The sequence below is a fragment of the Mustela nigripes genome, chromosome 7 (genome assembly GCF_022355385.1).
Source record: "Mustela nigripes isolate SB6536 chromosome 7, MUSNIG.SB6536, whole genome shotgun sequence".
Lineage (NCBI taxonomy): Eukaryota > Metazoa > Chordata > Mammalia > Carnivora > Mustelidae > Mustela > Mustela nigripes.
In genome coordinates, this window is record NC_081563.1 from 27,669,965 (window position 1) to 27,693,138 (window position 23,174).

The window sequence follows — 23,174 nt, forward strand, 5'->3', positions numbered from 1 at the left end:
CTAAGAAAAAAGTTGATATTTAGAAATAGATAAAATTGTCATATGCATGGTAAAACTGACCTTAGGAAGGAGACACAAATACAAATTAGCATTATTTGCAGTGAAAAAAAAAATAAAGAGTATGAATAAAGATCCTCAGATATTGAAAATAAAATAAGTATATGATAAATGATATTTTGCCCATCAGTTTGAAAATCTGCATGGAAAAAAGTATACCAAAACGAACAAGGTTTGTTTTTAAATCACACAGTGTTATCACATTAAATTCATGGAAATTTGAGTCCATATACCTTTATAGTGAACTTTCCAAACAATTTTATGCAAAACTTTCCAAAGCAATGCAAATAGGGAACATTTACAATCATTCTAAAGCATTATCATAACCTTATTACCAAAATATGACAAGGAAATTAGAAGAAGGGAAATGAAAATTATAAGTCAATTCTTCTCAGAAAAATAGGAAAACAGAAAAATTCTAAACCAAGTATTAGCAAATCAAATTTAGCAATATTCAAAAAGGATAAGCATACAATGACCAGAAGGAGTTTATCTACGGAAGATAGATTAGCATAAAGTTTAAAAATTATTTAGTATTAGCTATCATACAGAACAAAGGAGGCAAACATGTATTTATTTCTATAGATTCGGAAAACATATATTTATTTCTATAGATTCAGAAATACCTTTTCTGAATAACATTCAAAATTTAATAGTTGTGATAAAACTCAAAGCAGGAATATAAAAAAATTGTATCATAATACATTTTTATTCTGATATAATTATCTATAAAAATCTGCATTAAACATTGTACTTGGTGAAATATTGAATATTAGGCCAAAATTAAGAGAGAATAAAGATGTCTGTCATAATCACTTCTCTTTAGCATTTTATTAGATGTCTCAGCATATGCAATAGAATAAAGATAAAAGCAATTATAAGTATTAAAGACAAAAAAAACTTTCATTACATATGGATAACTTGATTTTATAAATGAAAAATCTAAAAGTGTTTGTGAAGAACCTACTAGGTTAATAGGTAAATTTTAAAGAGTCACTGGACAGAAGTCAATATAGCAAATTCAGTTCTATTTCTATATAATAGCAACAAACAATCAGCAAAGTATAAAACCTTTTGAAAAAAGTCAAAAAAATGTATACAAATGGAAGGATACCATATGCTCATGGATTGGAATACTCATTATAGGACGGCTCTCAGTTTTACCCAAATATATCTGTAGATTCTAACATACAGGTATAATTTCAATAAAAATGAGAACATATTTTATTGTAGAAACTGACAAATTCATTCAAATTAATTCTAAAATTCGATCAGAAATATGAAGGGCTGAGAATAGCCAAGACAATACTGAGAAAAATAAAAACAACAACAAAAAACCCACCTTTTTTTTTTTTTTAAGATTTTATTTATTTATTTGACAGACAGATCAGAAGTAGGCAGAGAGGCAGGCAGAGAGAGAGGGGAGAGAAGCAGGTTTCCCGCTGAGCAGAGAGCCCTGATGTGGGGCTTGATCCCAGGGGCTTGATCTCAGCACCCTGAGATCATGACCTGAGCTGAAGGCAGAGGCTTAACCCACTGAGCCACCCAGGTGCCCCCCAAAAACCTTACCTTTAAAGAAGATAAAAGTTGGCAGGTTTACACTACTGTATATTAAGTTTTATTATAGGGACCAAATAATTAAGAATTGTTTTATTAGTATAAACATAGAAAGATCAATAAACAAAATAAAGAGTTCAGAAACAAATCAGAACTTTTGTAATCAAGTGGTTTATGACAAGTGTTACGTGACACCGCAGTGAAGGAATACCCTGTTTAGTAAATGATGCTAAATTGATTGGCTATTTATTGGGGGTAAAAAGAAAAAAAAAATGAATCTTGACTTTGCTTCACATGTCACAGAAAAATCAATTCCAGTGGATCACAGACCTAATTATGAAAGGTAAAATAATAAAAGCTATCAAAGTAAACCATAGGAGACCATCTTTATGCCCTTAGGGTAGGCTATGGTTTCTCAGAAGGACACTAAAATCATTAACCATAAAAGTAAAGCTTGATAAATTAGAGTTCACTAAAATTAAGACTTAGGTTCATCAAAGCCACCATTATCACATATACCAAGTGATTTGGTCCATTCAGGCTGTTGTTACAAAATACCACAGGCTGAATGTCTTGTAAATAATGTATGTTTATTTCTCACAATTCTGGAGGCTGGAAGTTGAAGATCTGGCTGCCAGTGTGGTTCTGGTTCTTCAGTGTGCAGACTGCTGACGTTATGTTGCATCTTCACATAGAAGAGGTGAGGAAGATCTTAGGTCTTAATAAGGGCATTTTTTTTTATAAGGGCATTAATCCCATTCATGAGAGCTCCATGTTTATCACCTAAGTACCTCCCAATCATCTCACCTCCTAGTATCAACGCCTTGGGCCTTCAACATACAACTTTGGGGGGATTGTGAGGGAGGACCACAAACATTTGGCCATAGCAGACAAGTCTAATTATGAGAAAACCATTGGACAAATCTCAACAGCTGGGCATTTTTACAAAATATCTGGCCAGTACTCTTAAAAACTTGTCAAGATTATTAAAAATAAAGTCTGGGAAACTGTCACAGCCAAGAAGTACCTAAGGAAATGTAATAACTAAATGTAATGTGAATGCTGAATGGGATCCTGGAACAGGGGGAAAAAAATCTGTCATTATATAAAAAAATAAGGAAATTTGAATTTTAGTTAATAAGTTAATGGTATAAAGGTCTTAATATCATTAACATACTTTACCTAACATACATGGATAGAACATATTTTTTAGCATATATAAAATATTTCCAAGAACTGATCATATACTGACTACAAAGAGTCTCTGTAACCATAGTATAATTAGGCTAAAAATTCATACTTAAGAGATAATTAGAAAAACACTATATGCTAAGAAATAAATTCAATACTCAAAACAGGTAAACCAGGGGCACCTGGCTGGCTCAGTGGGTTAAAGCCTCTGCCTTCCGCTCAGGTCATGATCCCAGGGTCCTGGGATCGAGCCCCGCATCTGGCTCTCTGCTCTGCAGGGAGCCTGCTTCCTCCTTTCTCTCTCTGCCTACCAGCGATCTCTCTCTGTCAAATAAATAAATTAAATATTTTAAAAAAAGAAAACCAGGTAAACCAAAGACAGATTCATAACAGAAATTAAAATTATTGATCTAAGTGATGAAAATGCCACATTTTGAGTTTTGAAATACAGTTCAAATAACACTTGGATAAAAACATATAACCATAAATGAGTATATCAGAAAAAAGTAGAAAGGCTAAAAATTAATCAGTACAGCATCTGTTAAAAAAAATGTATTTCATATTGCGTATTGCATACACACACAAAAAGACAAACCCAAGGAAAATATATAGAAGGGAATAAAAAAGATATGAGTATACATTAATAAGATAGATATCAAATAAACAACTAATAAAAGATTAATTCTTTGAAAACAAAATAAAATTAATTGACTTTCAGTGATAAGAATCAAAAAAGAGATAAATCTCAAAAAAATAAAAGAGATAAATCTCAAATTTCAGTGTTAGGAATAAAACAAGGGAAAACCAGAATAGTTATTATGGATTAAAAAGACAGAATTTTTAAGAATAATTTTATGCCAATTTATCTAGAAATACATATGAAATAGAGGGATTATTCAGAAGATAGAACATTAAAACCTCCCCAGGAAGAAATATGAATAAATAATATTAAAGAAACCTAATCAATGGTCAAAAATATTCCCACCAATTTACTTCAGGATCAGACAGCTTCACTAATGAATGGTATCAGTAATTTAAGAAATTTAAATTCTATTGTAGGAAAAAAGGGAGGACATAGAGAGATTGTGCCAATTAAATTGATAAGAAATATACATTCTGTACAAAAAGGGGAACTACAGATTAATTCTACTCAAGCTCATCATGTAATATGAAAGTCTGCAAATTGAGGTGTCTGGGTGGCTCTGTCAGTTAAGCATTCAACTGTTGATTTTGGCTCAAGTTATGATCTCAGGGTCCTGAGACAGTCCTGCCTCAAGCTCTGTGCTGAGCATGGACTCGGCTTGAGAATCTCTCTCTCCCTCTCCTTCTGCCCCACTCCCACCCCTCTGCACCTACTCTCTCTCTCTCTTCCTTTCTAATATACGTGTGTGTGTGTGTGTGTGTGTGTACACATATACACCTGAAAATTTAAGTCTTGGGCAATATATTAAAAGGGTTGTATCATGTCAAAGTTGGATTTATTTTAGAAATGGAAGGATGTTTTAACTTTTAAAAACCCATTAATACAATCTACCAGATTAACAAAGTAAAGGAGAAAAGTCCTTAATCATTTTAATAGTTACACAAAATATTTTGAAAAATTTAACTCTCATTCCTACTAAAACCCATAGCAAACTAGAGGTAAGTGGTTTTTGTTTTGTTTTTTTTTTAGTGGGGGCATGGAGGGAAAGGGAGAGAGAGAATCTTAAGCAGTCCCCATGCCCAGCACAGAGCTCAACAACAGGGCCTCGATCTCACAACCCTGAGATCATGACCTGAACCGAAATCAAGAGTTGGACACTTAATTGACGGAGGCACCAAAACGCCCCAAAAGTTACTGATTTTTTAAAACATCACACCACTTCATAAGGTAAAATTGATTAATCTTTCACATGTTTTCTCAAAGAACATAATCTCTAAGCATTTTGTTACTTGAACAGTTTAAAAACTAGCAATGTAGTATCATCTCATTTTATAGAAAACATTGCTTTTGGTAAACTCAACTACTTCTTGCTTGCTCTATCAGATTCTTGCTTCTATTTCCTGAGGATAAAGAAAAAAACAGTTCATTTATTTTTTCACATACTTAATCTTCATATTTTTTTGTTTTCTCTTTTTCATCAAATAAATCATTTCTATTCTCTTAGGGAAAATGAATATTTGGCTATTATCTCATTATAAGTATAAATCCTCTGCTTATTCTCAAATGATTTTTTTAAAGATTTTATTTATTTATTTGACAAACAGAGATTACAAGTAGGCAGAGAGGCAGGCAGAGAGGTGGGGGGAAGCAGGCTCCCTGCTGAGCAGAGAGCCCGATATGAGGCTCAATCCCAGAACCCTGGGATCATGATCTGAGCCGAAGGCAGAGGCTTCAACCCACTGAGCCACCAGGTGCCCCTCCTCAAATGAGTTTTAAGCACATATATGGTTACAGATGATCACATCTCAATTTTCACACTCATCTCTTTGTGCCCAGAATCATTCAAACCTTTGGAAAGAAACTATTATATAATAAAGCTGCTTATTGATGAAATAGAGGACATATGTGTCTCTGCGTCATAATATGGAAAGATAAAAATGAAATGTAAGACTGGTAAATGATGTAGCAGAGAAGAAGGGCAAAATCCATGAGGCTGCACTAGAAAGTATCATATTTAGAAGAAAGTCTGTTTGCACAGAAGAATCCTGAAATTGCTCAGAAATCAAGTCAGCATGTATCATAAAAGGAGAGGGCTAAAAACAGAAAGGACATTTGGAAGTACACATATGGTGTGGAGCAGTTAGAACCCTGGGTCTCTTCCTCGATCTTCTGTAATCAGATGAATATCTGTCCTCTATGATTTTGCAGGAGATGAGTAAGTCTTTTCCCAGGAAAAAATGCATCAAAGAGATTTCTGATTCTAAGACATCTTGGCCAAAGACATGGGAAAGAGATGTCATTATAGACATCTATTCCCCAGCCCAGCTCCTGAGCAATAACCAAGACTTGTGTCCCTGACACTACCAGCCGTATCTAAAGAAGAGATTGTTGGTCTCATCTGATAAAACTGAATGTCTCAGAGAGAAGATCCACAGATCTTCCTGTGTGGATGTGTTGGGATAGAAAGTCTTGTTAGCACACCCCTGTCAGTAGAATGAAGCTCCATGGATTACATAGGCTCATGTATCAGGCATTTTGTAGTGCCCTACTCTTAAATGTGCATGAACAAAGACCATCAGATATTTGGAGAAAACCTGCACCATGGATAGCAGAAAACAAATAAAAAGAGAAAGGAATACAAGGGAGATGGAGATAACGCATAGATAGGTGTTCAAAAAACAAAGTTAATGTGCTGAGAGTTATAACAGAAAATACAGGACTCATAGAAGAGGGACAGAGAAATGGGGAATATGAAGAGGGGAAATTATTTAAGAAATATTTAGGAAAATTTATCAATTTGACATACATGCCTCTCTAGAAAAAAAAAAAAAAACAAATGTCCACCTTAAGTCCAGCAAAATGAATAAAAACAATACATCAACATTAAGACACATAACAGGAAATATTTAGAATACCAGGGGTATAGAAAAACTCTTAAAAGCTTCCCGAGAAAAAAGCACATTGATGGGTTTACTTTGAAAATCACATATAAAAGTATATGAAATAAAAATGTCAGTACATTCTCCATAGCAGAATTGGAAGCAATTTCAAAATTCTGAGTGACTATCAACTTCAACCAAGATTTAAGAACTAAGTATCGAATTTAAACCTTTTCATTATTTTTCAGGGAGCTAGTGTAAGGTCTCTGTACTAAAATGAGGCAGTAAATCAAGAAGAGACACAATTGAGACATCAACCCAAGGAGGACTAAAGAAATCTCCCCTATGATAGGAAAGGGAAAGACCATAGTGATACCTGTGCTGAAAGCCAAGAGAGTAATCAATTGGAACGGGAGAAGCAGAGTTGGAGGGTATGATATCGTGACATACAAGAAACACATTGTTAAACAATAGAAATAAAGTGGAATAAATTTGAAAATTTAACTGGCTTTAAGAAAGGATTCATGAACAATGTAGTATCCCATCTAACAAGCAGAGTGTTACTCTGAGTTGTACAAAATACAAGTTTTTTTAAATAATAATTTATTTTTATTTTTTAATAAACATACAATGTATTATTAGCCCCAGGGGTACAGGTCTGTGAATCGCCTGGTTTACACACTTCACAGCATTCACATGGCACATACCCTCCCCAATGTCCATAACCCCACCACTCTCTCCCTACCCACCTTCCCCTGGAAACCCTCAGTTTGTTTTGTGAGATTTAGAGTCTCTTATGGTTTTTCTCCCTCCCAATCCCATCTTGTTTCATTTATTCTTTTCCTACCCCCAACCCCCCTACATTGCATCTCCACTTCCTCATATCAGGGAGATCACATGATAGTTGTCTTTCTCTGATTGACTTATTTTGCTAAGCATAATACCCACTAGTTCCATCCACGACATCGCAAATGGCAAGATTTCATTTCTTTTGATGGCTGCATAGTATTCCATTGAAAATACAAGGTTTTTTTTTTAGGAAGGAGGGAAGGGCAAGGAGTTACTAACAAAAGAAAAGAAAAGATTGTTTAGGACAAGGTCACCTTCCCTTAGGAGGCTTGGCAGGGGATCTTTACAAGCAGATTACCTCATATTCCTTTGGGGTAATGAGGGCAAAGGTGATAGATTATCTCATTGGTACTTACCAGAAAAATGTCCCATTTCTAACTGATTGGTTAAGACTACATTTCTGGGGAGATATTGAAAGCACACTTACTTAGGTAGGTATGAAGCCCCAGTTTGATCACTTGGTCTAAGTGACACTGTTTTAGGCCCATATATATTTTTTTTATAATAACAATATATGTGTTTGGTTATTCAGATGACCAAAATATATTTCTCAGATATATTTGGTCTTCACCCACAGTTCCTGGCTTACAACTCCCCAAACTCTTAGAATCTCTTGAGTGATAAGAACAATGGGAGCATCTTTTGTTATTATATATGGTTTCCTGTCCTCAGTTCCTGAAAATGGTTTAGAGCCATCCAGGTAAAAAAGGTGTCTTGTTATTCATTATAAGTCCCTCCCAACACAATTTGGTTTATGCTACTGAGGTGACTTTAGGAATGCAAGGAAGGGTGGGGGCAGGTTGCCTGGAGAATCAATCTTGAATCATGAAGAGAGTGTTGGCATTTTCATTCCTACCCCCTGATTTCTAGGCGAGTAAGAGGCGCTGACAGTTGAGTTAATCAGCAATGGCCAATGAATCCATCAATCATGCCTATATAACAAAACCTCCATAAAAACCCAAAGGGATAGGATTTGGCACCTTCAGGTTAGGGAACCAGAATACTTCTGCATGTCAGAGAACCAGGTTCCAAGGTCCAGGAGGACAGAAGCTCCTCTATTTGGGAACTTGCCCTATATATCTCTTCCTTTGGCTGTGAATTCATATCCTTTGACATCCTTTTAAATAAATCAGTAATCTCATGAATAAATGGGTTTCCTGAGTTCTGTAAGCCTATCTAACAAATTAGTCAAACCCAAGGTTAGGTCTGATTTACAGCCAGTTGATCAGAAGCTCAGGTGACAACCTGGACTTTCTACTAGTGTTTGCAGTGGAAGAAGGGAGTGTCTTATGGGACTGAGCCCTCTACCTGTGGAATCTGATGCTATCTTTGGGTAGTTAGAATAAAAACTCAGTTGAGTTGAATTTCTGAACACCCTATTGGTATCCAAGGATTGCCTGTTAGTATGGACACACACACACATAGTATGCCTGTTAGTATAGTACACACACTCACATACACACACTTTGAAATTGTATCTTGGAACCTAAGAGAGGGCACCTGAAAGGATATCTCTAAGGACAAAGAAGAAAAATAGAATTGATAAATTTTTGGTGGGCTTTCATGGAACTGTTAGAAGAGCCTGGAAAATTTGGATATGAAAAGAAAACCAAACAAATGTTAAAATAAATAAACAAATAAAATGAAACTATAATTACTTCTAGAAAAGAAAACTAACTGTAGAACAAAAAGTATTCTTCAAGATGTTCAGCAATGAACAATATTTAGAGAGATATAATAATAGACACTGAACACTGATATATCTCAAATAACCTATGGTTCAAATAACTTGATGAACATTTATATAGGTGAAAGAAAAGTCTGTAATTTTTTGAGCCTAGAATTTAGCTCTGTTTTATATATAAACAAAATGTTGTTTGCTTGGTTTTAATAAGCACTGCATTTTCTGGGATTGAAACTAGTACGTAATCAAGAGATGACCGTACTCTGTGTCATGATGCTTATCAATACAACATATATAGATCAGTTTATATTTTTAGCTAGAACAATACTTTCTATATTATGTTCCTGGAGCATTGGCCAATGATAAAATATCTAACTGATTTTTATTGTAAATTACTTTTATTTCCTATTTATATTTAAGTTAAAGTCTTTTACTGATAGCTTTTTAATTATACATGTGAGTATATTATATTTCCTCTGAATTTAACTTAGGATAGTAAGGGGAGATTTGCAAAACATTGCTAAGCAGTACTGTGGTTGTTAGGATTAAGAACCACTGCTCTAACAAAGCAGGAAGACCACCCCTTAGCTTCTTTTCTACACCAACTTCCAGTGCTTCGGTAACCCTTCCTTTATGATTTAACAGAATGTTCCTTGACTGACAGTACTAATCAATTACGGTATTCCTGTGTGTTGATTATTAAACCCTTTTAGACCAGCAATCCCAGTTTCCACTTCCAATTTATCTGAATTGGTATGTAAGATGGAAATTACTTCCCACTTTCTGGTAGAGGTGTGCTGTATCATTTGTTCATTATCCTTTCCTCACAAGCCTCTTCTGAAGCAATAGAATTTTCTAAAGTAGATCCAAGATTTACCCTTAAGAAGAGATCAAATTTCATTTTTCTTTTATGAATTCTAATATAATCTCATTGTTTATAGATAATGATGTGGGAAACAAAAGCAAAAGAAAAAAATTAAATTTCCTTACTTCCTTACAACTCATTGACAAGTCCTTAAAACAGGTAGAATGGCCTTCCTCTGAGAACTCAGCTGCCTCAGTGTTAATACTTTGAAGAGCAAGAGCCAGTCTTAGCCCACTCTCCCAGGTTCTTGTAAGTCTAACATATAAAAATTACTTTGGAAACTTCCAAAATAACTCCCCTCAAAATATATGTTAGCAACCACCCCCCCCCCCAAACATATAGCTCACCAACATACATCTGAAAGATTCATGACTAGGGTTTTACTAGACAGTAATAAATGACCTTTTCATAACAATAGCTAGCCCTGTCATGGTCCTGGAAACCTTGCTCCAAAATTCCTTAGAGACTGGCGCTATCCCTAATCCTTTCCCAACTTGAAAAGTATATAATCAGCTACTCCTCTTGACCCCAGTGCAGCTCTTTCTGCCCATGGGTCTTGTCCCCATGCTTTAATAAAACCACCTTTTTCAAACAAAGACATCTCAAGAGTTCTTTCTTGGCTGCTGGCTCTGAACCCCAACCAATTCCTACATTAGATAGTATTTCTGGTAAATTACCACAATTTTCTCTTTTCCTACATAAGAAACCACTCCAAACTTAGTAGAGTGAAACAACCATCATCCTATTTGATTATAATTCTATTCTGTTGGTCCATCATGCCTTACTTCTGGTCTGGCATTATTTCTGGTCCAGGCCAGCTTGAAATCAGTTGGTGGCACAGCCAGAGCTGGATAGTCGAGGATGGCCTTCTTCACACACCTGGCAGTTGGCAGAGTTGTTCTAGGGGGTTTCAATTGAGGTAGCTCATCTCTACCATATGTATCTCTCCTCCTCCCCTAGGCTATCCTTCCATATGTGACAGTCTCAAGTTTCCAAGAAGAAGTAGGGGAAGGAAAGAAAACCCAGTGTCAAGCAATTTTCAACCTTTTGTTGGCTTTACATTTACTAATGTCCTATGGGCCAAGAAAGTTATAGGACCAAGACCACATTAAAAGATTAGAAAAATAGACTTCATCTCTTGGCGAAAGGAGCTGCAAAATATCATAACCCAAGTTTTGTTTAATATCCCATCTTCCCCTGAATTCCTAAGGATTACAGAATATAATTACCTAATTGTCCTAATAACCTATTTTGTAAATATAACCTAAGTTCTGCTCATATTCAGTCTAATGACACTTGATTAAATCTAAAATTGAGGACTTTTTCCCTTTTGTCAAACACACACACACACACACCGCTCTCCAAGGGACCAGAGTCCTGTTCTCTAGAGGGTTTGCATTATCATTTATTTCTGCTTCTTTATTAGTTCACATTTGCTAAGTTAGACCTTGCTTCCTCTAGTCCAGAGTAGAAATCCACAATGAAGAACCCATTTAAAACTTAATTCTGTGTGTGACTTTTTATCACCATATGTCTCTTATTTTCAGGTGTTTAGATATCTTCATGAAAGTAAGGCTGCAGTCACTACAGCTGACATCCAATCCTGGCATTCATTTGGTCCTTTAGTTACCTGTGCCAGGCATAAACCACAGATCACTAATCATAACTAAGAATAATGCTTATGTTTTCCAAGTCAGTTATAGAAAGAATGTTGAAGTTGGTGCCTCTATGAAGATTACCATATGATCATTTAATTTAAAAATTCCTATGGAATACTATCTAAAAACGAATGAACACCCAAGTAAAATTGTGTTCCCTTCCTGGCTTAATCCTTTGATTTAATGGAAGGAAGTTTATAACTCACCTGTATCTTTACCTTGAAATCATGCAGGATGGACAGTGCAGGTTTACGTGGACCCAAGTATTTCCTTTGATAGCAGTCTTTCTTCATGCAGCTAAAAAGAGTTCTTTTACATATCTAGAATTCTAGAAAAATGAAAGGATGGACTTAGTTGGGGCTTCTAGTCTTTTGAAGAGCAAATTAATTTTGCCATTCCTGGCTCTTATTTCACTATAGATGCAACATAAAAGAATATGCATACTTAATAAGATTTAAAGCAAGGAAACAGTCACTTAAAACAACTTGACTATATTTTCTACATTTTATAGGTATACTTTTCATTCTGCCTTGACAGAAAAGAAAACCTACTCTCTCCTGAAAGATGACAGAGTATCATTTGAAATCCAAATATAATCCCTAGAATTAATCTGAAGTTGTACCTCTCCAGGGGCTTGTTTGACAAGTCAGTTCAGTTCACTTCTTATAACTGCTATAGTTAAAGGAGCCACATTGTCTTCCCTAGATTGCAACTGTTTAATACTGAAATTTAAATGAACTAAAGAGCTAAAACATATTTCAAATAGTTTCATCACAAGTCCAAATAAACATAACCATTTTTCTTTAGATTTTATTTATTTAGATAGAGAACATGAGCTGGGGGAGGGAGTGAGGGAGAGTAGAAGAGAGAGACTCTCCAGCAGACTCTGCTGAGCATGGAGCCCAACCTAGGGCCTGACTTCATGACCCTGAGACCTTGACTTGAGCAAAAATCAAGACTTGGATGTTTAATTGACTCAGCCATCCAGGTACCCCAAACATAACCATCACATGCTAGCGTATATACCAGTCTATACAATAACTGGTGAAATTTAATTTTTTTCATTTATATTTTTATTTCAAATGTATGTTTTAAAAATAAAAATTATGGTCACTATCTTTAAAACATAGTCATTACAAGGATATAAGGACATCTCAACATTTAGTTTTGATGTATTAAATATGTTCTTAACAGAAACATATTAGAGTATAATAATAGTGTGACTTTCATCACATCAAAGGAATAATGACTATTATAAATTCTGTTATCTCTATTAGGAAAAAATTCCTCAGACTTTTTTTTTTTTAATTTTACAGATGAAGGAAAGGCGGTTATAAGATGTTTATTAAAGTTTCAGAGCAAATTAGAATGTGCTGTAACTTTGACAACTTAATTCAAGACTGCCTTTACTTATTTTCAGATGCAGAAATTTTTACTGCACATTTAAAGTTTTGACAAATTGCCAAACACAATAGACAAGGTCTCTTAATCAGGTGTGGATTCATGGTTGAAACTTCAGGTTTAAAAATGGAGCACAGAGACCCCAGTTAGCATCTTTAGATAAATGAGTTCCAGTCCTGAAAGTGGTTTGAGGAAGAAATCCCAAACTCTATGAAAAATCCCAGAACAAGCAGAATTGGAAGAGAGTCATTCAAAGATGTATTTACTTTGGTGATAGTTCAGAATTTTATGCAAAGTTTTTCTGGTGTCCTCTTGAGCTAAAGAAGAGGGGAAATACAGTACTAATGAATTTTTGGTGCTGAAAATACAAAATTTACCTTCAAAATATGAGAACAAATACATTTCGCATTTGGATTATTTGCACCTACACCTTTTTGCCCTTTAAAATGCATCTTCCAAAATGATTTCTTTTAGTAGATATGCATGAAATTTTCATGGAAAATGAACTCAATTTTACCTTGATTACTCTTTTGAAATGCACATGTATTGCTACAGTCAGTCTAGTAAAATTGTTTCCTCACATACCTAATTTCATAATAACATAATACCCTAAAGTAGCAACTCGAGGAATAAAGAACTGCATGTTTTACCTTGGTATTGGTCAGTACTGGCCAGTACTGACTTCACATCACCAGGAACAAGTGTGAACAGGGAAGAGTAAAACTGTAAGAGGCTTTGTAGCTGATAAAAAGAAACAAGGGATAAATATCGATTAGTCATACTTAGGCTGTCACATCTTTCAGATAATTTCTCCTTTTCTCCTTTTTAGTTGTATAAAACACAGTGAATAGAGTACTAGCTCTCAAGACTTCAGTCTATGTGGAAGAAGGAATATAAACTAATAGTTCTATATAGGATATACCAATAAAAAACTGACTCCTAGCTTTGAGGGTCTTAAATGCTGTCGGCTGAAAGTCTAGGCAGACTATGCTCTAGGACAACTGTTCCCCATGAGGTGGCTCATTATTGCAATTCCTTATCAAAATGAGGATTTTACTGTTGCCTCAGCAGAGAGTTAGTCATTGGTAATTAAATGCTTCATCTAAGTCTCTTTATCACATAGGTCATTGTCCACAGCAAGTCACATGCCATGCTTACTTTCAAATGAAGGGGCAAATAAATACATCCCAGAATGAAAAGGCCCATGATCTAGGTGCTCACTAATAATGTCTGTCATATTAACAATTACAAATAAAATGCCCAAAGTGGTGGAAATAGAACTTTTTAAATATTATGAAAACAGAGGAGGTATTATTTTAGAAGACAGTCTAAACTCTATCTTAAAGAATAATTAGGCATTTGTCAGGTGAAAATGTCTGTCCAGGTGGGAGGAATGATGACTGAAATAACACCACATGAAAGGGAAAGAAGAGGCAGGCTTTAGTGTTTTGAGAGTTAACCTGAAGAGCTTTTAATTCCATTGTAAGGAACTTCAAATTTTTTTCAGTAGGAAAAGGGGAGCTCTTTAGGGTTTTAAGTGGAGGAGTGAAGTGATAATATTTGTCCTAGAAAAATGACTGTTGTTGAAGAAGAGAGAATGGATTTGAGAGGAAGGGGACCAAGGCTATTGAAGTCTAGACAAGAGATGATGTGACTCTGAAGCACATCATGAAAGCATTGACATTGGAGATGAATTTGAGAGGCACTAGGAGACAGAAACCAGCAAGGCCACTGATAAGCTGCTATCCATTGGGAAAACTGTACTGTGAAGAAAAGACACTAGAACTTCACCTGTAAGTAGTTCATAACCAAGCAGGAAATCAGACATATAAAGAAACAACAACTGTAAAAGTTTAAGTGTTCTGATGGACAACAAAAGGAATGCCACAGAAAACATTGTAACCTTAGATTCTGGAGTCATGCCAATTGCTGCCTCCTTAATGGATATACCCCAGGGTTATTTCTTGACTTTGCTTTCTTTTATTTATATATTTATTATTTATTATTATTATTTATTTTTATTTCTATATTTCGTACATGTCTAGTGAAGAATATGTTTTTACCTGTAGTGACCTGCATGGTAGTTCATTCTGACCAACCAGTTCCCAAAGACTCACCCTGAATATTATTGCCATCCAGAATTACCACACTTCTGAAATAATGAATTTAATAAATTCATTCTCTGACCATATCCTTGGGAGATGATATTTGAAATCTGGACACTTGAGGGTGGAAGGTCAGTTGGGGAGCAGTTAAAATAGACAGAAACATTCCTCAGGTCTTTAGCTTTTTATTCTGAAAGACCAGCTTAATTTGCACCATATATCATTAGTGTTCTTATCAGACAGGGAGACAAACACAATACAAAGGGCATTGCAGTATTATTTCTGGTCTTCATTCTTCCTAGTTCTCATTTCTTTGCAGTTATCTCTGATAATTTTCTGTCTCTCCCTGCAAATGACTTTACATTATCATGCCCTTTTCATGCAGCAGTGTCTGAGGAGTTTCTGAAACCTCTGTGCTGTTGTCTTCCCTGCTGCTGCTGACTCCTACTAACTAGGTATGAGCAGTAGAAACTGTGGCTATTAGTTCTAGCACACATAAGACCCCTCATTTCTTAAGCAAATAAAACTTTATTACTAAATACTAGTTGAAATAAATAAGCTATTATTTGTGACATAGAAATTACTCATGCAGGGATCTTTATAGTAATGCTATTTAGTGTAATGGGAATTGACTTAATTATTCCCTGCTTTCTTTATGCCATTTACTTATGGTTATGTCAGTTTTTATATGAACACTTTAAATTTTAAGCCCTCAGAGGACAAGAATTCCATCTACAGTGCTCTATATAGCATTTAGCAGAGCCTCATTCATTAGCTCATGCTGCTTTGATGTTTTCAGTTTTGCTGATAAAAATGAAATTATTTGAAATTTTAGAGTGATAGGACTAATTCATCACTAAGAAATGTTTACTGTTAGAAAGGATTTTACTTTATTAGATACCTATATTCATTGATAAACATGAATGGTCCTAAAATATTCATATAAAGAGATACTGAAATTCCATCCAAGGCTCTCTATCACCAAAAGAAAATGATTACATTTCTTATTATCTTAAACTTTTTTTGCAAACTATTTGAAGTAAATATGCAAATAGTTTCTGTAGTATTAAAAAAACACAGTTTATTAACAGAATCATTCTCTATATATTTGGAAGAAAAATTAGTTGTGATATGATACAGTATTGAATTACAAAATCTGATTCAAGAGAGACCTTAGAAGCTATTTCTAATCTAAAGATGAAAAAGTAAGGCCACAAGAGGGGCACCTAGGTAGCCAAGTCAGTTAAGCATCTTCCTTTGGCTCAGGTCATGATCCCAGGGTCCTGGGATAGAGCCTCACATCGAGTCTTGCACTGGGCTCTGTTCAGTGGGGACTCTGCTTTTCACCTATCCATCCCTCTGCTCATGCTTGCTCTCGTGCTCTCTCAAATAAATAAATAAATAAATAAATAAATAAAATCTAAATAAATAAATAAGGCCACAGGAGGTCAAGTGTCTTCAATAAGGAGAATCATGATTTAGTGGCAAGAGCACTGGCTTGGGAATGAGAAAGCCCTAGTTTTATTTCTAGCTATTGCAAGTATTTTTTATACATCAGGTTTCTAATCTCTTGAAGAAAAGAGATCGGTTGTATTATCCTTAAGTTCCCTTCCAACTTAAAAGTCCAAAATTTGAAGTTGAAGTCACACTAGGATTAAAAAGTGTAGGCAGTAACTTCATTCCTGAGGGTTTAGGGGATCAATGCCAAATGGAGAGAAGTATCAGAATTAACTTCTAGGGCAAGCCAAGAGCAGACAACACTGGAGGAGAGATAAGATGAATATGGTTGATACCAAGAATAATGCATATGAAAGATTAAATCAAGATCGGGCAGTCCAAGCAGGTCAGCATATACAGCAGCCAGTGGATAAGAAGTTCAGAAGCTGGTGAAACAAGAGAGCACAAAGGAAGAATTATAACAGAAAGCCTTGCAAGAGTTTGGGCTACCAGAGACTCTGGGTCTCAAGAAGTTTGCATAACCAAAATGATTATATTTCAGCAAGCAAATATGTGGTTGATGCTAAGCCTTGGGCTTTGAGTCCAAGGTCAGGAGTTAGCTCAGAGAATGAACAGTCCTGAGATACAGAGGACATGCCTTGTTAGAGACCAGAAGGACATGGGCTGAATCCCCTCTTCTCACACACAAAAATACATTTGATATTTATATTTAGTATTTATTCTGTATGTAATATATATTATAATGTCTCCTACCTTGACATCTCATTAGAAAAGATTTGAGTCACTGAATAATAAGTCAGGATGAAAAATGAGTGAAGTAGAGAGATAACCAAATTGCTCTGGATATAAAAAGGGCCTATCAAGATGAAGATAATAGAGCTCTATAGAGTGGAAGTTCTGATGACTCACAGATACAGGGAATTTGAAAAATAGGACAAAAGGAGTTGGTACTCCCAGAGGAGATGTTTGAAGAGGATTCCCCCCCCCCCCAGAGGTACTTTACACAATTTGTAAAATACAACCCTTCCTAAAAAATTTAATAAAATGTCCATTTCTTATTAATGCAATAAGGGTACTTAAGGCACAGGGCAAAGATAAATATTGTCCTTGTCCTATTTGGACTCTGCAAATACCTCTGAAAGACTGGTTGTCAAGTGGTGTTTATAAATAGTAAACTCTTTGGGGGAGATTGTTGTCAAATTGTAAATATGTCCCTCCACTACTGCATGGACCCACACATCCATACTGTGTACAGGCACACCCCATCTCCTGACAGAGCTACGCTTGCACAACATAATGATTCTGGTATCCCTTTGATAATGCAAAACACTACTCTAAGAAGGACTTGCTTATTTTCTCTGCTTCATAGTAATAAACATGTATTAATGTGTTCATCATAGTTTTATGTGTTTTGTGTGTGTTTTCTGTTTTTTGGGTTTTTTCCCCCATTATATAAAGGACTATTTTTTCTTAGGCTATCTTTTGCTGTACCTCATTCCAGAAGATGGAATGAAGTTCAATTCTGGTTATAGGTGAAAGGATGCTGGTAATTAAACCTCTCAGGTATGGAAACAAGGACAGATTCCATCCCTGCCCGTCCTGCATGGACTTAGATCTGTGTATCTGAGAATTCTCTGGCTCTTTCTCATAGCTGTGTTTCCAGCTGGGAAAGCTACAACTCCCCTTAGCAAAAGGAAAATATTTTTCACTTTTCAAAAGGTATTATCTGTTCTTCTAAAGATAAGGTAAACCTGACCCATTGGCACCCCACCAGGAGAAACTTATCTGGAAACTTTCCCTGAGGAGGCACAATACTGCTGAAAACAACAGAGGAAACCAACACCTGAACAGAAAGGGGGGAAACTGGCTAAGCTAGTTTGAGCACTGAAATATTCTCATTAATTAGAAATACCGTCCTACTCAGACAGTCCTCTTCACTCTTCCTTCTGCTTCCTCATCACTAAAGAAGGGATTTTCATCACTATCTCGGGGTTTTCTCTCAATATCCTAGACCCACTTAACACTCCTTTCCATCTTTAGGTATAATTTCATTTTTTGCTCTCTCCCATCCATATAGCCCTATTCCAGGATTTCCCTATGTCCAGTTTCTTCCATTCTGACAATTTATACCATTTCCAAATCATACTGTCTATTCCTTCCTTGCTCTTGAATCCTCACTACCACCCCAGAAGAAATTAGAACTTCCTTCTCTTCTTCATACATTTCCCTAAAATATTCTCTCAGATAGAGAACTTCCTGTTATTTCCCTCCTATCTTGGTAAACAATGGAGAGCGTTTTCCACTCGTCTGATGCTGCTTTTAGATGTTAGTATTACCTGTATTACCCTCCAGCCCTTTTCCCTTGAAAAAGGAAGTATATGAGAGTGTACAAGTTTACTTTTGTCCAGTTGAGGGGCTACAATGTGCAAGATGTTGTGGTAGATACCCTGCATACATGCTTACAATAATGTAAGGTGGAAGGAAGTGTGGGTAAAGTCTATGGAATATCAGAGGAAGTAAATATTTCTTCTAGTCCAGATAATGAAAGAAAGTTTCTGGGAAGAAGAGACAGTGAGGGGGAAGTGGGCTTATAAAACATAAGGAAAGAGGAATACAAAGAGTAGGAGAATGGAAGTTTAAAGTCTTGGCATATGTCTCAGGAGAAAGTCTAGTTTGACTTCAGCAAATGCTGAGTTTTGAAAGATGTGTGTGGAATGATAGTGAAAGTATGTAGTCTGGGAGGTTGCTCAGGTCAAAAGGTAAAAGGAAGAGGATAGCTGACAATGGAATGTGCTTGTTCAGAAGGTGAGAGAATAAGAGAGGAGGCAGACAGGTCGAGATAAGAGAGTCAGAGGACAATTGGAGATCAAAACTGCATGGAGGAGAAAAGTTTTATCAAGAAATTTGCTATCAAGAGAACCAAAAACTAACTTATAGATCAAAAGGATTATAACCTGAAAAGAAGTTGTTGGTTTGATCCTTAAGAGGTCATTAGTTAAAACTTCTATCAAGTTACATAATTATCATTTCTTTTTTGTGTAAGAGTATTTAAGATCTAGTTCTTTAGCAGTTTTGAAATATATAATACAGTATTGTTAGCTAAGCTGCAGAGATCACCATATTGCAATATATAAATGTGTCAAATCAACACATTGTTTACCTAAAACTTGTACAATGTTACATATCAGTATCTCAGTAAAAAAATTAACAAAAATAAATAAATAGGAGGTCATTAGTGAAATTCAAAAGAGTGATCCCAGTGTTGTTAAGGGGACATAAGTGCAATGGGTTTAGTTGTGAGTTGTCATGAATAAAATGAAGGAGTTAATATAGCCTGTACTTTAGAAATTAAGGGGGGGAAAAGGAGATTGGGTAAAATTTTTACGTTACTGATTCAAAGAAATTTTTTTTTTTTTTTAGGTGGTGGGGAAGGGGCAGAGAGAGAGAGAATCTTAAGCAGGCTTTGTGCCCAGAGCAGGGCCTTGCATGGAGGCCCCACAAGGAACTCCATCTCACAAATGCTGAGATCACGACCTGAGTCGAAGAAGTGATGCTTAACCAACTGAGCCATCCAGGTGCCCCTTCAAAGAAAGGATTTTTAAGAGTTAGAATGTACAAAACAAAATAAGGCTAAATTATAAATTTTATAGTTTTTTCCCCCAGCCCCACCTTTCCAGAGTGAAGGGATTCTGACTTGTCCTTTAATGTCCTAATTTCTCTCAGTCCATAGAATCTCCATAATGAGGAAGTAAAGAAATTGTAAAAAAATTTAAAAGGCTAAAATAATATATTAAATAATAATGTGAGCCACAATGAGAACTGAAAGATTTTTAAGAGTGTTTTTCAGAACTTAGAATTATGTGTTAGTGACTGGAGACAGCTAGTTTTTGAGGCATTCAGAGTGAAATCAATGGGAAAAGAGACCCTTTGAGAAGAACTTATATGTCTAATGAAGATGCTTCTTCTTTGCAATTTCATAAAGAATATTCAATACAAAATTTAAAAATTAGCAATTGCTTTGAATACTAAATTAATTATTCTATAATACCACATCCTACTAAGAGTAGGGAACGAGGTGGCTCTGCTATATAGTTTTTACGTAAATGTGCATACTGTATTCAGGCATGTAGTTTTTTTTTTTTAAAGACACATTTATTCAATGTCATGATCAGACTATTAAATTGAGCAATCAACAGCATGGATACAAAAAAAAAAAAAAACCTACATTAAAACATTTTGTTGGAATGCTTTACATTTTCCACAGAACAGAAACTAAAATAACCTGTTATACAATTAGTCACAAATACAGCCCTTGAGTTTTTTTGCCCGTACACATGAGTATTGTCTAAAACATGTCTTCTTTGTAGCAGCTAGGCCCTGCCACCACTGTGCTTGGCTGAGTTCACACATCTGTTGTAACCTTTCCTGTCACTTCTTTGGCTCTTCTCTCCTGCTAAGCTTTGTTTCGTGGCAGTAATTAAAACCTTCTTCCGCTGCCATAGCTACCACTGCTGCTGGAACCACCATAGCCACCTTGGTTTTGTGGTTTGGCAAAGTATTGGCCTCCACCACCATAAGGGCCAGAGCTTCTGCCTCCCAAAGTGCCTCCTTTCATGGGTCCCAAATTTGAGGATTGATTGTAGTAATTGCCAAAGTCATTATAACGTCCGTCACCTCCAAAGTTGCTTCCATCATTACCAAATCCATTATAGCCACCCCCACTGCTACCATATCCACCACCACCTCAACTACTGCCAAAGCCACCTCGACCACTGAAGTTCCCTCCACCACCAAAATTGTCATTCTCACCAAAACCACCTCCATGACAACCACCAAAGTTTCCAGAACCACTTCAGCCTCTTTGGCTGGAGGAAGCACTAACCATCTCTTGCTTAGATAGGGCTTTCCTTATTTTGCAGTGTGGCCATTCACAGTATTGTATTTTTGAATGAAAATCATTTTTTTTTTTTTTTAACAATCTTGTCTACAGAATCATGGTCATCAAATGTTCCAAAAGCAAAACCCCTCTTTTTTTGCCACTACCTCGGTCAGTCATGATCTCAATCATTTCACTTTCCCCATACTGTTTAAAATAATCTCTTAGATGATGTTCTTCAGGGTCTTCTTTAATGCCACCAACAAAGACCTTTTTCACAGGTAAGTGGGCACCAGGTCTTTGAGAATCTTCTCTTGAGACAGCCCTCTTTGGTTCCAAAACTCTTCCATCCACCTTGTATGGTCTTGCTTTCATGGCTTCATCCACCTCCTCCACAGTGGTATATGTGACAAACACAAGTGGTTGGTGTTCGGATCTCTCATTACCACACAGTCCGTAAGTGTTCCCCATGGCTCAGAATGGCTCCTCAGGCTCTCATAGGTTGTTTCAAAGCTCAGACCTCTGATGAAAAGCTTCCACAGCTTGAAGTTCAGGCTCTTTGGGAGACTCTGACTTAGACATGATGGTGGTGGGAGGGGAGATTTTAACAGTGCTTACTCAGCGGTGTCTTGGGCAGAAAAGACTCAGGCATGTAGTTCTGTATGGCTTTAAGTATACACACATGATTTAGTAGGGGGAGTTAAAAATGCAAGAAGAAAGTTAAACTAATGAGATAGGCAGGGATTATGAAATCAGAAAAAAGAGGCTAAGCCTACAGGAAGGAGGGCAGCTCCATCCTTTGAGATGTGAGAGGGAAGCTAGAAAAAAGTTCTGAGCTAGAGAGAAAAGAAGCTGAAGATTTTCGTGTAGAGAAATGAATGAAATATGCTCTTAAAAAAATGAGGGATTTGGAGGCTTTAGTAAGTGCGAAAGATTTGGAATAAGCATAATGAATAATGTTGACAAGGAATAAAAGTCTGTCTAGAACCATGGCCAAGCAGCCATTGAGACCTGATGGGGGAAGGAAAAGATTCATTTCTAGAGAGTCTGAAGCAGATTGCCTTATGAATCTCTCTCACATCTATCATTATGCAGAAGTAGAAGTAGGAGAATATTATAGTGTAAACTTTACAGTGAACTGTAAGCAAGACAATATTGATAGTAGTTGGCAACCTGCCACTTATTACTCTAAGTTTCTTTAACTTAACATACAAATTCCCACATTTTTTTCTCTCTGGAGTTCTGAAAATGGGTATAATGATAGGACAAATGCAGTAAAAAAAAAATCAAGCTTGTGAAATAAGAAGGGAGTAGGAGGATCTGATCCCTGAACTTGGAATTTTAGGCTTACAGCTGGATCTCCAGAGGCATTAAGAAGGAAAAAAAAAAGATAGGTCAAAAAAAATGGTGTATAGGCAAACAGATCAAGGTACACACAGCTTTATCGTGGCATTGCATTGACATAGTCTAAACATAAGTCATTCAAACTGGAAATTCCTGGGAAACAGAATTTTCTAATCCCTTAGTTTTCCAAAGGTATACAGTTGACCAGAGGTATTGGATACTATCTGTCTGTTGAATTTTATAATGCTGGGAAGTTGAGATTTAATGGATTACTACACAAAGCAGCAGGAGCAAAAATCTCCTTGTGGGGTGACTGTGTCTTTATACTCATCTTTTAAGTAACTTTCAGAGTCTAGCAGAATATATCAGGGACTCAGTAACCTCAGTAAATAATGATTACATTGAATTGAACTCTGTCATTTCCTTATGTTTTGTATGCTTTAAAGTTCAGAGTTTTACCATTTTACTTACATTTTTCTCTATCTTCACCTTATTTTTCAGTTTCAAATGCTCTTTAATCAGATTATCATGTGTCTTCTACTAAACACATCTATCTCAGACTTTAAAGAGCCTTCTAATCTTGCTCAGAAGCCCTTCATTCTGGTAT

General features: G+C 35.9%; 1 pseudogene; it reads right to left on the reverse strand.

Moving 5' to 3' along the window:
- Window positions 1–20,824: 20,824 nt before the first annotated feature.
- On the reverse strand, window positions 20,825–21,805 carry LOC132022278 (heterogeneous nuclear ribonucleoprotein A1-like; annotated as a pseudogene).
- Window positions 21,806–23,174: the final 1,369 nt, after the last annotated feature.